Source organism: Rhamphochromis sp. 'chilingali' (genome assembly GCF_963969265.1).
Source record: "Rhamphochromis sp. 'chilingali' genome assembly, chromosome: 1".
Classification (NCBI taxonomy): domain Eukaryota; kingdom Metazoa; phylum Chordata; class Actinopteri; order Cichliformes; family Cichlidae; genus Rhamphochromis; species Rhamphochromis sp. 'chilingali'.
This window is the reverse complement of record NC_137929.1, coordinates 4,146,557-4,163,724: the sequence shown is the minus strand read 5'-3', so window position 1 is coordinate 4,163,724 and position 17,168 is coordinate 4,146,557. Positions and strand designations below refer to the sequence as shown.

The 17,168-nt window shown below is 39.8% G+C and overlaps 2 protein-coding genes across 1 annotated transcript in view; both read left to right on the top strand.

Moving 5' to 3' along the window:
- The window catches only part of LOC308397733 (uncharacterized protein), a 48,850-nt gene that overhangs the window by 9,686 nt on the left and 21,996 nt on the right, over positions 1-17,168 (top strand).
- The window catches only part of LOC308399066 (uncharacterized protein), a 262,268-nt gene continuing 260,473 nt past the window's right edge, over positions 15,374-17,168 (top strand). Inside the window, exons 1-2 of the mRNA XM_080886022.1 lie at positions 15,374-15,422; positions 16,119-16,191. The gene's annotated coding sequence lies outside the window, so the exon portion shown is untranslated. The remainder of the gene's footprint in view (positions 15,423-16,118; positions 16,192-17,168) is intronic.

The window sequence follows — 17,168 nt, the reverse complement described above, 5'->3', positions numbered from 1 at the left end:
AACCTTGTTAATAGACATTATTTTCCTGTATAAATTGTTGGTTGTTACAATAAAAAATGTCAGTTAAATATCATACAGGAGACACACACAGTGATATTTGAGAAGTGAAAAGAAGTTTACTGGATTTACAGAAAGTGTGCAATAATTGTTTAAACAAAATCAAGCAGGTGCATCAATTTGGGCACCACAAAAAAGAAATGAAATAAATATTTAGTGCATATCAATGTGTGTGTCTCCTATATGATATATGGGGTGCCTTTGTCTGGATGTGCTTCCCATCCAGAGCTGCACAGCACAGAGGAAAGTTCCAGCGCTCCTGGAATCCCTCTGTGATGGAGCGCCAGTCTCCAGGTGAAGGCACAGCCATGAAGTCGTCCACTAGACAGTCCCAGATGGACGTCGCTGCCTGGGGGGTGATCTGGCTCACCGTGGACACACCGACTCTGAAACTGAACGCGATGGTCCTGAAGGAGTCCCCGGTGACAAGAAACCTGGACAAAATTGTTCAAAATCAGTATTATGTGTACTGCAGTTACAAAATACATTATTCAAATTCCAAAATACTTTTGTGATGTCAGATATAAATCACAAAACTTAAATCTTACATAAAACCTTTTGTAATTATAAGGATAATAACAAAATGTATATTAGATAATATCTAAAACAGTTGTGTTTTGTTTTAACTTTAACATATCATAATTTGATTGGTAGCAACTTTCACAACTACAGTGAGCCAATCACTCATAATTCCTAAACATGTCAATCAGGTAGGAATGAAGTGAGACATTAATAGAAATAAAGAGTTGTATGTTGACATGTAGCCCTTTCCTTGCTTAAATCATTAATATTTTTCAAAAATTAATCTGTGATAAGACAGCTTATCAAGATAGAACCATGTAACTAGAGATGAACCAAACTGTTCAGTTTTATCTAACTCTGTTTTAATAAAGGCTGTGACCCCTGCTATAGAGTCTGACAGCTGCAGGGATTATATACAAATATTCAACTATCCCAGAATCAAACCAGGTCTAAATAAAAAGGAGTGAGTATCACTACAAGGTTAACTCAGTGGTCCTAATGCTACAGTTTGATATCAGCAAACACCGAGCGCATACATTGATGTGACACCACAGCCATGCTATCATTGCAAACACTGATAACAGCATAAATCGAATTAAATCGGGACTTGATGAGACCTTCTGAGTATCACTAGAAATATTATAAAGAGTCGTCTCTGTACCACAGTTTGCTTTCAGTAAACACCGACAGCATTCACTGTTAGCATAGCACATCCATGTTAGCAGTGTATAACTGGATGGATTAGCATATTAGCACAGATATCAATAAAGGACTACCGTATTAAATAGTTTTACTAACCTCAGGCAGACGGACAGGCGCTCTGCAGGTGGGATTGAGCGTCTGTAGTTGGTGTCTAGGCGGGCGATGCTGGGACCGACGAGGGAAAGCAGGTCCTCAAACTGGCCGACGGTGATAGCGCTGGAATCGGCCGTCATCCAGGCGCAGCTCCTGGAGCAAGTGGTGAAACTCACCAAACTGCTCATGCCTCTGGAGGACCTGATGGACCCAGGTACGGCGAGGACGTCTTTTACGCTGCTGCTCTGCTCTCCACAGTACATAGAGAAGGGAGACTCTCTCTTCAAGCGCTAGCTCGATAGCTGCCATCTTGCAAAGATACCGGTCTGGCACAGCTCCCTCCCACATTCCTCCCACATTTCCGGTTCACGCGCGTCAAAATGATGGATTTTTCTTGGACACGCGTTGAGACGCGAATGTACACGCGTCAAATTAGGGGCGTTTGGGGCGTTTTATTCGCGTCTATCGCGTTCGGTGTGAACACACCGTTAGTTGTTCTGCTGCCTAAATACCACAGGGTCTGATTATGAAGTTATTGAGCTGCACATACTTTACGACCTGCTTAAGTTCGAGGTCACAGCGTCTGTAGAGCAGCTGGAACATAATGAAGTCTACAAGGTTAAAGTTTTCTCTTCAGTTATTGTTCTTTCTGCTGCTTGGTTTGATGGATCTGAGAGCTTTTGTTTTTATTATTGTTATTATAATTATCATTAATATTTTACTCTCTAGAAGCTTTAAAATAGTGTTTGTGTTTGAAAAAATTGATTTAAGAATTGAACAGAAACATCTGTCCTTCTGAAAATCGCCCGAAGGCACGGAGACAAAGTCAAAGGATGCAACCTGTAACTTTCTCTTCCTTCATGTCAGGACCATCATCCATGATTTACCGTATTTTCACGACCATAAGACGCACTGTACTAAAAGGCGCAGTCTCAGTTATGTGTGCCTTTACTGTATTTAACACACACATAAGGCGCACTGGATCATAGGGCGCATACAAGTACCGTATGCGTATTTAAAAATAAAGCAGGAGCATAACAAAGTTTGGTACTCACATTTTTATCATCAATCAAACCCATCAAAGTCCTCATCCTCTGTGTCTGAATTGAACAGCTGCGCTAAATCTCCATCAAACATGCCAGGTTCACTTTCTTCACTGTCAGAGTCACTTTCCGTGCCGTGCGGCTCCTCGGAAACGATGCCGGCTTTTGCGAAAGCTCGAACAACAGTGCCAGCAGACATGTTAGCCCAAGCATCTACAATCCATTGGCAAATTGTGGCGTAACTCGCCCGGCGCTGCCTTCCACTCTTGGTGAAACTGTGGTCTCCATCGGTCATCCATCGCTCCCAGGCCGCTCGCAGCCTTACTTTGAACGGGCGGTTCACACCGATGTCCAGCGGTTGGAGTTCCTTCGTCAGGCCTCCCGGAATGACAGCAAGCTCACAGTTCATTTGTTTCACTAGTTTTTTCACATCGGCTGTGAGGTGGGCACGCATAGAGTCACAGATTAAGAGCGATGGTGATGCGTGGAAAAAACCACCTGGTCTCCTTACATACACCTCCCTCAGCCAGTCTTTCATCATTTCCTTATCCATCCAGCCCTTTTCATTTGCCTTAATGACGATTTCTGCTGGAAACTTCTCTTTAGGCAAAGTCTTTCTCTTAAAAATCACCATAGGCGGCAGTTTCTGTCCATTAGCATGGCAGCCAAGCACAACAGTGAAAGAAGACTTTTCATACCCCGTTGTGCGTATCGCTACCGTGCTGGTCCCCTTCTTCTCCACAGTGTGACTCACCGGGATGTCGAAAGTGAGCGGCACCTCGTCCATGTTTGTGATGTGGCTGGATGTTTTTGTCGCCGATGTGTTTGCTGCAGTAGGAGCGGAAGATGGCCAGCTTTTCATTATAATCCGCTGGAAGTTGCTGCGCTACACTGAAAAAATGGGAATTGGGAGGCTTTTGAATTTGCACAAATGAATTTAGTTAATGCTACACAAGTCTTTCATGTTTCTCTTATTTACATGATTAAATAAAGTACTATTTACTTGATTATAAACAATACTGAAACTACTCATTTTTCTTGCATTGATTTAAAGTGACTAAATTAGAATACTAAAACCATTTTAATCGTGTTTGACCACAACCGGAAATGATGCAATATATTCAAAGACAACAACTAAATATGATTGGATAATAAGACCTAGTCTTATCCAATAAGACAACAACATAATTTAAGGAGAGCGCAATTGACCGCCAGATTCTGGAAGACTGTTCAGCCACATGCAACCACATGGCACTGAGTCAGGCATACCGAGAAGTAGGGTTGCCAACCGTCCCTTAAAATACGGAATCGTCCCGTATTTCGAAACAAAAGTACACGTCCCGTATTGAGCTAATAAGGGACGCACTTTGTCCCGTAATACAGTGAGAATCAAAAGTGGCCTATAACGTTTAATGGAATTAACGCTTTGTTTGAAAACATAATTCCCAGCCCCTCTCCTGCTTTGTGACCAATGAGCTGACAGCACACTTATGACAATAAGTGTATGACAATTCAGATTACCGCTCATCTCATTGGTCGAGGAAAGGTCGCTTGCGGAGAAAATACCGGAAGACAACAGATGACCACAACAAGAAGCATGGCCAACAGGGAAACAAACGCCGACACTGCGGTGCAAGTCTCGGACGACAGTACACCTAAAGCTGGGCAGACACTGTGCGATTTTTTCAGTCACGATATTCAGCTCCTGCTCAAACTGCACGATTGACTCGCAGGGGTTAGAAGTTGGTAGGTCACGATGCAGGTCTTACACTATACGACCCGATGCTCTGATGCGACCTGAGAGCTCACACTGTGCCTCCATAAAATTAAGGTTATAACAGAAAATCTGTCGCTCGCTCGCTCTGTCTTTCACTCACACAGACACACCACCACCACCAACTTTGCTAAATTGCTAATGAAAAACATTTATCAGGCAGCTGTGATTGAGCAGCAGTGTAAATCCAACTATTTTCACGGTTGTTGTGGTCGTGATCATTTTGTGATGCCACATCGAAAAGGCTCGGATGAGCTTTCCAAAGTTCTACAAGTTGTGCCTCCATCGCTTGTGCCCAGATCACACGTTGCACAGCCGTGCTGCAACGTCTTTTTCACCGACGTTTACGTGTTTGCGCGTGAGCAGTGTGAGCGGCTGTGGTGAGACCCTCACGAGCGATTGATGATCGGGAGCTGGTCGTGAGGTGTTAATCGCTTCTCGTTACCCCACGTATACTACACGATGCACGACGCACGATGAAGGCCAAAATCGGGCTGATCACCAAATCGGTCGCACGACTCAAAAATCGTCTCAAAATGGGCCAAAAATCGCACAGTGCGAGCCCAGCATTAGAGCAGCAATATTTGTTCCCCTCAGAGAAAGGGAAGAATGGGAAAAGGAAAACACCTGGCTGGAAAAAGTTAATATGGGCATGTGCAGTGAATATCAGCGCTATGTGGCCAGAAGTGTGATAATATAATTTATTTTGTGTAATAAACAACTGCAAGGATAGATAGTCATCTATTTGTTGTAATCAATACATAAAAGTAATACATAGATGAATAATGATGATGAGTTAAGATGCGTAATCATGGGACCAAGCGGGTTTACAAACAGGAGCAGCTGATTACCATTAGAAAAGCTGAAATAATACCTCAACTGAAGCCAATTGTACTAAATGCACTATATGTGCACTGTTACAAGAATATTTTTCTTTCTATTGTTTTCTATTATTTTAAGTTAAGCAGGACAGAGTTCTTTTAAAGAAAGATTTACTTATATTCTCAAAAGTTAAGCATGACAGGCTTCTGTTTAAGAAAGAGACCTGTTTTATTGTGTTAATGTTGTCATTTTGAGCTAAAAATAAATGGCTAAATGATCATTTGTTTCACATGTGTTCATATCACAAAGAATACACATCTACTTAAATCAACTTCAAGTCAAATGGTTAAAAAAAATAATTTCACACACAAAAAAAGAGCTAGAAAATTCACCACACTGGGAATGGTGAAGACAACTGGGTTGCCCGGCCCTGGCCACGAGGTGTCCCTTATTTATTTTTCAGGGAGTTGGCAACCCTACCGAGAAGGTAAGTAATTTAAATACATTTGTTTTAGTTGGGTACGTTTTCACAGAATTGTTGTAGTGCATGCTATATAAATAGCAGTCTGTAACGCATTTACATGTTGTTTTTACAGTGCTAGCTAAAGTTGGTATTAGCTTTGTGGCTAGAGCTGAAAAATAGTAACAAATTACACATAATCGGGAGAAAGCAGCTGTTGTCGGTCAGATATGGAATTTATGCATGTGACAGAGAGCACTGACGTTTTTTGATGGCTTAGCAAGTTAAAACGTCACTGAGAGAGCGCAATAGTGTTTGTGTTACTCGTGCTAGTTATGGCTACAGTGGCTAATTAGTCTGGCTGTAACCGTCAGAGTTTAAGAAGCTGGGAGCACAGTGCCATACCTTAATTCTTGCTGAGGACACACGCTCAAGTTATAATAAGGATCCTGCCACCTTAGACGTGGGTTTAAGAACCTGTGCCCATAAATGCCAAATCATTTTTCCATTTAGTCATTGTTTTAGGTGAGGTGTCACTTACTTGACTATTCTATTGGTCAAGCCCAAATAATACAGCAGATATCTACAAGGAGATAAGTTTGTTCAACAGAGTATGTCTTATTAAGTGATGTATTGTGAATTTTCCAACATTGTCCTAACAAAAATTAGGACCCTTTCCCCCACTTTTTTTCTACTTTGTGTAGAACATATGTGAGCTGCTTCTCAAAACATTATGTATAAATGAGAGAAAGATTGGTATTTTAAAGAAACCATTGATGCTCTTCTGGACTGGAATATCTTTTTTCAATTAAAATTAATGTTTTTTGTGATGGTGGAATTTTTACCTTTATGATTACAGAAGTCAAAACATCAGATGATGATAGCTTACCATCTAAACTCCGCATCTCTTGGCAAGTCTGAATTAGAGGTCTCAGCTGTATCTGCCTTTCTAGTGGATTTGCTTAAAGAGGAGATAGCTTATTATTATTAGGTACATATTCCCTGACATTCTAGAGGTCAACCTTGCACAGTGTGTGACATTAAAGGGCATAACGTATAGAAATGGAATGGCACCGGCCCAAAGGGCAGCAGGTGGATTGCCAGAATACTGAAAAACCATATCTGCATTGTACCACAGCATATTCTACATTGTCAGAGAGCTTGGTGGCTGGTACAGAGAGCACCACAGAGCTTTTGAGCTCAGCCCAGTATCCACAAGAATATTCACTCTGTGAACTCCTTGATACTTATCCATTGGTTGGCTATGAGATTGGATCAGTCCACATTGTGACTTTAAAAAGGCATATAGAATTAAAAGGTGTTCATATAAGTGTAATAGCTTCAGTAGCATGTATTTCATTAAATAAATTCTTCTTTTTTATGTCTGATCTTTCTAACTTTGAGTATTGGGTATGGATAGCTTTATGAAAACTAAACTGAAAGGATTCTTTCTGAATGTCTGATATGTAATTCTTTTTTGCCTACAGAGTTCCATGGTCCTAAAGACTGTTTTGGCTGACGGAACCTGTCGAAGGCTCACTCTCTAATGGAGCGCCTGAATCAACTGAGGATCTCATTGTTGAAGTCAAGAGACAGTGTTGTCTTCAGGGCAGTTTCAGACTTCAGTTTATGGATTCCTTATTTGGGAATGAGTTTCTTAACCTTACCTCAGTTTCAGAAGTAGCAGACAAAGGGACTCTTAAAGCTATTGACATCCCAAAGCCCACCATATGGACATAAAAAAGAGTAACAGAGTTGGTGAAACTCAAGATGGAAAAGACTTTTTCATACAGAAGACATGAAGTTGTTCGTGATGCACCAATGGTGGAGGCTTTCATGGCAAGATGGTCTGCTCTATTTGATTTCCATGAGGTAAGGTTTGCCTCATACACGGTGTTCTTGTGGTATTAGCCTAAAATGGTTAAGGCACAGTTGTTATTTGACAGCCCATTTCTTTAGCATGAGTGATTGCGGCCTTCTTCCAGGTATTAAACCTTTGAAGCTCATTCCTCTGTGCTCATGTTTTCAGATCAACGCTGAGTTTAAGAGAATTGCCACCATCCCCCCTCAGACAAAGTTCCTGGCTCAGCTGGCTCTCCACTTGGACAACCTGGTGAAGTTGGTCAACAGAAGAGGAGAGCTTGGACTAATACTGAAAAGAATTGTGGCATAAATGGATAATGTAAGTGATAAAGCCTCAACATTCACTTAACATGATCCTCTTTGGATGAAACTTTACAATTGTGGAAGATTTCAAATGTTTTCCCATGATAAATTCTCTCATTTTGTATTTTTACATCTGCTTGTTTTTTTAACCTTCACTTTGTCAACTTGTTATTAATTGCCAGTAAACCTATTATTAATTTGTGTGCCTTTACTTTAAAAACATTCATGTAAAGTACACTAGTAAAACTTAAATGAAGGACAAGGGCTGAATGAAGATGCTAATTACATACATTTCATTTCAGTGTGAAGATGTTAAGGGAGTGTGAATCTACATGGGTGAAGACCCTGGCATGCTTATCCAGGAGTATGTGGTATGTACTTGTCTTTTTTTTTTTTTTTTCGAATTTTCCACAGTGTGTCATATTACTTACTTGGCATGAAATGACTAACATGGCTTCTTTTTTACAGGGCATGGAAGAATGTGCCATCAGTGAGACTGTTGAAGACACCACTGTTTGAATTTATCTTCTTAAAGAGCAAGCTTCAGCAGATAAACAAGAGTTGTCCTTGCAGGCATCAGGGTGGCGAAGAATTTGGATAATGTAGCATTTGCTGTGATAATGCTATTTGGACTCATGTATGCATTAAACCTTGCCTACCCTGCTGACCTTCGCTACAACTTTGATGTTTTCCAGAAGGTTTTCATGGAACTGGGTGGAGCTAAACTCTCTAAAGTTCTTGCTTTAAAAAAAACATCTGTTTCATTGAGAAGTCAAAGACTGCACTTCTGCAATTCTTTGCAGTTTTTCATTTTGTGTTCAGTAACGTTATACTGCTTATGTTTTTATTGCTTTCCCCTCGTGTGACTGCAATGCAGGATGATTTTTCCTTTTGGTATCGTGTTGTAAGAAATTTTTACTGACGATTTTTAGCAATATGTTCTAAACCAACCTTAATGTCCTGCTTACATGTTTAAAATGAATATTAAAATTCATGTAGGTGTTTGGTATTAGTTGTGTAACAATGTCATTTAAGGCTCAACTTAGTTGAAATCTTGTACAGGTAAATACTTGTACAGAAGCTGAAACTGTTGTCAAATAATACACAAGTTATATTTGTGTAAATCTGTTTATCCATAAAAGCGTGTTGCTTTTTTCAGGTAGTCTTAATTTAGTTTACATTTTCAATTGTGTAATTAATACAAATGTTATATGTAAGAGATGACAGGATCATCTATAAGCACTTTCTTTTATTTGCTGCTAAGGTCACTTTTTTGTGAAACATTTGCAAATATATTCTCAAACTAACTTTTTCTTCTAGCTATTTCTGCAGGCTATCTTTAAAAAATGTGTTAACAAGTTTATATGGATGCGATTTTGGACTTGTTCATGGCAGAATTGCTGCTTTCACTGCTGTTACAGTTTAATAAAGGTGTATTGTTCAGTAGCACTCACAGTCTTTGCCTTTTTTGTCAATAATGATCAGTTAATATTTCAATTGAAAAAATTAAGTAGGATTTAAAGCCATAATTTGTCTTGCAAGAACATAATTGCAATGTGTTTACATTACATAATATCATTGCGTACCACTGGCAAATAAAAATAAGTTGGTGTTAAATATTAAAATATATTGACATTATGCAATACATTGATATTATGATAATAGATTAATTTCAGTACATCAAACATGATTTTTTAAAGTAATCTGATGTAAATAAAATACTTTGATGTGACAAGCATTAATTACTTGAGGAAAAGTGGAAAATTAAGTCAGTCATACTTATTCATATTATGTGGGACCGATGTACACAATAAAATCAAGTAAATTGAAAGAACTTTTTTTTTCAGTGTACGTGGGATGACCGGCGTCAGGTACAGACTGCTATACCCTGCAAAGCTGTTAGTGACCCATGGTGATGTGAGGAAAAGCTTTACCGATCCCAAAGAGACCGTAGACTACGCGGAGAAGCACCTCTCCCACCCACCTTCAAATGTATTAAAAGCAAGGATATATCTATATGTCTAACGCTGACACAGCACTGTGTTTCTTCTTTTCCCTTTATATTCCATGTAAAGGTGAATATGGAGCGTTTATGGAGCTCGTTTATTGACCAGCTGTCAGTTAGAAGGTAAGAGTTACTAGGTTAACAGAGGTTAGCAGTAACAGTACGGGGAAGTATATTGTGTTGTTCTTTTGTTGTTTTTTATTTTATCGTACTTTACTTTGTTATTTTGATTTTACCTGTTGTGAGTGCTTCCCGTAATTCTCCTTTTTCTTGCGCCGCTGTGGCCAGAGTTCACAACATTACATATTTTTGTATCTATAAACAGGAAGCTGACACTCTCCAGACTTTATCAAAGGTGTGAGCGTCACAGCAGAGGCCTTTGTGTTGTTAAGGTTCAAAAATTGAGGAAGGAGAGTACAAACAACCATTGGTCCAGAAGATCTTGGTCAAACAATTGATTTTAATGAATACACACGTGTGGGAAGAACACTCTGTACGCAGACAGCAAGTGATCTTCGACTTAATCAAAGCATAGACAGATTTTTATAGCATCAGGGTTTGATTTACTGACGCCCCTTCAACGTCACAGACAGGATATAGACATACGTCAATATCAAAACTACAATGACCTTTATCACAGTTTAAAAGAACATCGTCTTCCATCTTCATAACAGGTGCATCCTGTCACTGCCGGATGCTCGCTTGTCATCTTGACACCTCAGCAGCAGTTCTGCGACAAGCTGCTTTTTGCAACCCCAGCAAAACATAATTAAACTTTCCCCTCTAAATGATTCTCTCTAACTGAGTGTATGTGTGTCTGTGTCTGTGTGCTAACCACAATTGCACCCTGTTTCACCTCACGACTAGCTCCTGACCTCTAACCAGACAGAGAGACAGAAACCACTCTCGTATATGTAATAATCGAACTGAAACTATGGATATATCATCTGTTAAATAAATGTTTTAATCAAGAACCTCTACTAAAAGCTTAATATAAAATGACCTGATATAAGTGTTTTGTAAGGATGTATTGCAGTTTTAACCTTCTATAGCTCCAAGTCACTTGCACAATAGATTGTCCGGACATCGCGCCGAACAAAGCTTCCAACCCCCAATTAATTGACCGAGCTCCAACTCTTTAATAAGCACAGATATGCAATATGTATAAAATAGTTATAACTGCACCTGAAATACAAGGTTAACATAATAACTGTATGCATAACATCTTAAGGCCTTCTTAAAGCTATCTGTTACATTGTTAAAGCCTCGTCTTAGCCTGCTGCTCAAAATAACTTTCACTTCTGCAAACTCTCTGCAAGCCTGTTTCCTGCCACTTAGTCTTTCTGAAAGACACACACACTGTTCAACCTCTAAACGCAATATAAACTCCAGATTATATTATTAATGCAATGGTAATGATGACAATTATTTAGCAATGGCAGTAAAATAATTTCCCTACTCCACATTCCCTCTCTCGACCTCTGGCACACCAGAGGTCGCAATACATTGTGTCCTGGCTCAGCAAATCAGACAACCTCATGTCATCTAATTGGTCCAGTAATATACACCAGCTCCCATTCGAGAACACTCCATGTGTAAGCTTTGGTTTTCTCGGTCCCTCTCTTGTGGTCGTCCATCAGGCCTCGGACCTCCCTGTGGTCGCCGAGATCTTCTGCAAAGGAAGCAAAACACCTTTTCCTGCACCTTTTCCTGCATCTCCCTAACTTATCCTATTTGGGACTCTGTAATCAAAAGCCTGATCCTAATTATGTTCTTAACTTATTGACTTGTATTTATATATATTCTTCAACGTTACTCATCCCTTTAAAACTCTTTAAGCGCTGCCTTCACGTCCGGTTGCTCGCTCTATTTTCCTTATCTGATCATCAACATCCTGTATAGTGCCTCCCTAACTTAAGTCACCTTTTTAACAAAAAAATCATTATAAGCGCCTATTCTACTAAAAGCCCCAAAAGAAAACAACCACTTTAATCAATTAAGTTTAAGCATATAAGCAATTACTCCTGTATACATTTCATCATAGCTAAATGCTTGCCTAAAAACAACACCTGTGTGTTAACACTAACATTTCCTATGTTATAACCTGTTTTTGGTATAGCCTTTTTATTTCATTTTGCTCCTTTTAATGTAACAATACCTTCTAATTCTAGTTTATCAGACTTAACCAAAATATATGCTTTCCTTCCTCTTTGGTCCTTCTTTAAGTTCAGTCAAAAAGCTAAATGAATTTGAGGCTTTTTGCCTGGAATCAATACTGTCATGTGTATTTATGGACTCTGTGTCTGTAAGCGTGTGCAATCCTTCAAAAACTCATATCAAAAAATGCAATATGTATAAAAATCATTTCTGCTTATAAGCTCTCCCCTTTATCCTAAAAATACCTTCTATGTAATATCTGTATGTGTAAGCCTACATTATAACCACTCCTTCTAGAAATTAAAAAAGAAATCAAACCTGTTCTCCTCCTTCAACCCTCACTAATTTTCCCTCTAAGATTTATTCACAGCTTTGAAAAACTGGCATTGTATCTTCTAAACAGGATTCAGTTCACTTTAATCCTTTAACCTTCACATAAAAATAACAGTTTCCGTTTTACCATACCCAAATGATCAACAAACCCCCAAACATAATTACGCATAATAAGAACCAAAAAAGTCCTAAAATGATCCTAAATTATTAAACAATTAAATTATTAAACCCTAAATTCCCCCTTTTATTTTGACACATGAAATGTGTCAAAATACTATACAAAACTCAAAATGCTTAGTTTTTCCCCACTCATGATCCAATCTATGTCATAAAATAAACTTAAAACAGAACAATTATCAGTCATGTGTTTCTACAATTAATGGTAACTGAGTTATATCAAAAATGTTTCCCCTTTAACATTTGGCATTCTCCCAACAATATACTATAATCCCATAATCTAACCCCAGTCAACAAAACAAAACAGAAATTTTCTCTGGTAAAAACAATTGTTTGTCCACATTTATTCATCCTCACCTTCATCCAGTCACACCTTCACTCACATGCAGTCACACCATATTTTGCTAATAGTGGAGCTTCCCGCACGATCAGATTCTCCACCCTCAGCAAAATGAGCTCATTCATTTTTTATTTTCCATAGGAAAATATTTCTTTATGCTTTTGGGCTGGATTGACTCTCATAAAATCCTACAATTTTGGACAGGGACTTACGACCTGATCAGTCCCCACAGGTAGCTTTCTCCTCAGCCAGTTGTAATCTGGAAAGCCCCCCTTTTATTTGCTCTCCCGAGAATTTTCAGCGCTGTTGCAGGCCTGCTTAGAACAAAAATAAGAAAAAATAGAGCTGATTATTAGCTCATGAGAACACAAAACAAAATCACCTGACAGGTTTTCTTTAAGTGCACTGTTACAAAATAATGGGCCCCTCAGACATGTCCATGTTTCCTAAAACTCCCTCTATTAAAAACAAAAACAACAACAACAACCCGAACCTAACTGACAGAATCAACCCATCACCACAACAACCTCAACAACCTTAAACACAAAAGTTTTGCCACCACATAATTTCACCTCCTCAATACACCGAAAGTCTTGTTAAAGCCACACAATTTGCACACAAAAATCACCCCCTTTAACATACTTAAATTCAGCATAAAACCCCCTTACGACAACATATAATCACTAAACTATACATTTCCTACCCAGATCTGCACTTCTCTTCTCTCTGCTATGCTTCCTCTTCTGAAAGTCACAGTCACAAGCACACAGGAAGCTTCGTCGTCACCACTCACTCCAGCTAATTTGCATACTGAGTCATCTCTCAAGAAGTTGCCATAACAAGAGAAACATATGTTTAAACATTATCTCCTTATTAAATTATTTTATTTCTTTCTACAGTGATCACTAGCGTTGATTACTCAGTACGAGAGCACTCCTAAGTCACTCTTTTAAAACTACTTTAATTACCGTTTCTTTTTTCCATAACTCCCTTTGTCATATAGCTTCTTTTGAGTTATTCCTCAGCTTCAAACTCAAATGTATTTTATGTTTGTGTATGTGAATTTGCATATGTTGCTTTTGCAGTGTGTCAAACTCCTTCATAATTTTGCCTTTAAACAGTCAATTTTCTCCTTCCCAAATTTGCTAACCCAAATTCTGATTTCCCACCTTAAATAGCAGCATTCCTTGTCCTCAGCCAGAAGTTAGGGCTCCACTTGCCACTTTCCACCTCCGCCTTAGCCCAGCGGCTTTACCCCTTGAGGTCCCGTCTTCTTCACTTCATCTCACCCGTGAGTCTGAGCGCTACTCCACAGTGTCAACGTAGCTGAAGACAAAACACAGAAACACATGAAGGAGATTTTCCTGGCCTGGATTTTATACAAATATTCTGCAGTACATCAAAAATGAAAGAAAACCATTAGTCAACATATGAACATCACCTCTGAAGTTACAGAGCTTTGATTGGAGACACAGCTGAGCGTTTTGCATTTTGTATAATTAATTACATAATTAATTTTGTAACCATAATTAAATGGTTACATCATCTTTAAAGTCCCCAGAGATCAGGAAAAGGGCCTGAGGGTGCTGTGTTTGGAGTCTGCTGGTTACAGTGTGCAGGACCTCACAGGCTGCTGCAGCGTTAGCAGAGGGCGGGACATACACAGCTATCATAATCACGTGTGTAAACTCTCGTGGTAGATAGTACGGTCTCATGCTAACCGCTAGCAGCTCAATGTCCTTACAGCATAGCGTCTCTTTGATAGAGAAATGCCCAGAGTTACACCATCTATCGTTCACAAACACAGCCAGACCCCCTCCTCCCTTCTTACCACTCTCCGCTGTTCTGTCATAAGAGGCTCAGCAGCTAAAGCAGCACACCTGGGTCTCCCAGCCTATTAAAAGCAGCCCTTTGCTTCACCTGCTTCACTAAACATTATTATTTTAAGCAGAGTGGTGTGATTTATGTAGGCATTGCTGTGTGACAGGATGACTTTTCTTGCACACCCACCAAATGAGGGCGCACATGCTTCCACGCCCACTGGTGACTGCACACATCCTTTCAAGGAAGCATTTCATTCATCCCTAACAAATGGAACAAAACACTGTGCAGCGTGTTCAGGTTTGAACGTGGCCCTGGCCTCTCTCTGCATCCACCTGGCACATGCAACACACATCCACTCCCTGCTGAACTGCTTGTATTTGATGTGTTGAAGTTTTGGTAAAGTTTGAATAAATTCCACTTTATTTATAGGAACATTTCATCTGTGGACTCCTGCTTCCCCTCTCCTTGAGCCAGTTTGTGACGGGAACATGACATAAGAAAAGTAATTTATCCCTTTTTGATTCTGTGTATCTGGCGCTCATCCAGTGAGTTCACACTTGGCAGAAACAGACTGAATTTGTCTGGAGAACTTTGGCTTCAGCCAAGTTAGATAAACACACTGTGTCTCTGTCAAAACAGCAGTGTAGTTGTGGCACCCCTGTGAGGGAATGACCACATTAATATTATTTTGTGTAAAACACTCATGTAACGGGACATTTTTCATTGCTATATGTATTTATTTTCAGTTTCTTTAAGAGGATAGAAAATCCATGTAACAGGGATTCATTTTATGTTAGAAAGCAGTGAGGGCGGAACTTTGGTGCTTGCTCCGGGGTTTCGGGGAGCAGTAAGTGGAGCCCACCTTCCGCTGCTTCCTCAGACACGTTCTGGAGGAAAGCAGAGACGCATCGTGTCTTCCTTACTCTGCTCTTCACCTGCTTTTACAGGTCGGTACACGGTGCTCGCACCGAAAATGTTGTTTATTGTCACCATGGTTACCCACGTTAATGTGAATGGGAGAGTTAAGGCGGTCCGCCAAAGTTATTTATATGTAAACACGGGAGAAAACCAGAGGAGTGTCCCGCGCGACCGCACCGCGAGCCCGCTCGTTAGGTGGAGCGCTCGTGAAGCAGAGTCAGTGCGCTCCTATGCTCTGTGCAAACGTGTTGTAATGCTCCAATCAAATCAGTTCTGTGAGATGTGAATGTTAATAGTTCTGTTATAGTGACTGAGTAGATTAGCTAGTGTAACACAAGCACTCTGAGCAACTCTGTGTAGCTAACAGAGGCATTCATGGGTTGATTCAACAAGCTGTGTTTCATGATGCACTAAATAGTGATTTTGCCAGTAAATTACTGGAGGGAACAAATGTAATGTATTTACCAATGCTGTTATTGAATAGAACTGTTTAGCCAGTAAGACACTGCAGAAGACAATGTGATGTGTTTATTGATATGATAAAAGGATGTAGCTGTTATGGAAAGAAGTGTGAACTTGAGAAACTGAACCAGTTAAAAAGAGTATATTTCACTGATGTTGTGAAATAAGTAAATGTAATTGATGTGAATGAGGAACCAGCTGAACAGTATATTGAAAGCTCATGTTTAGTGTTTTATAGCATTTATTTGTGTGAAATAAATCAGACTCAGACACGTTCTGGAGGAAAGCAGAGACGCATCGTGTCTTCCTTACTCTGCTCTTCACCTGCTTTTACAGGTAACATATTTGTCATCGAGGTCTTCATCCTTGGGACCCGTAACATAGTAACTTCTTCATTGTTATACTTCTATAGTTTTCCCATTTTGTGAGCTGTGGATGTGGAAAGTGTCTCAGTGACACATCCACATGAAAACGGCGTTACCTTCGTTCATTTGCACGTCAAATGAACGAGCTGTTTGGACTTTAACGTCACAGCTGATGCTTCGATACTCGAACTCAAGAGTTCAGCTTCCACTCAGAGGTACAAGTACACACAGCAAAGATAAACGTGTACACAAGGTGGAACCCACAAGTGCACAGCTCCAACCAGAGATGGGCAGTAATCCGATTACTTTTTTCAAGAAACGAGTAAAGTGAGGGATTACTATTGCAAAAAAGGTAATTAGATTACTGTTACTTTCCCGTAAGCACGCTGCGTTACTGCGTTACTAAAACCGCAGCTGTGTGCAGATGAACAATGGATAATCTATCGAGTGTGGAGAGAGTGTGAGCGTGCAGCGTTTAAAGCGTGGAAGCACTGACCTTACTTTGAGTTTGACTCTGTAAAAAGTGACAAAAACATTAGCATCCGCTGTTCACTGCGTGGGAAGACAACATGCTCACTCACTATGTGTTAATGGGCATGCTTATTTATAACTTTGATAAAATGTCATAAAAATAATTCCATGCCAGCTCACCATTGGTGATCAGGTAGTTTCTGTTCCAGTTCCAGTCCCATAAATCATGAAGCTTGCTGCCAGAAAAGCTTCAAATCTCCTTTGAAAGCTGTTTGTGGTCTTGATTGTGGGAGCTTCAGTTGTCTGACTCCAGCTGCCACACAGTGCTCACTGATATCATTTGCAAAAACCCCAGTGTGACAATATTTATCAGTGAAGCAGAAATCAGGAAGTGACGACTTTTCTTTGAACATTTGCTAAGGCTAAGCTGTGCTTTCTACCACAGTTGGGAATTTCCTGGTTTACAACAAATTATTG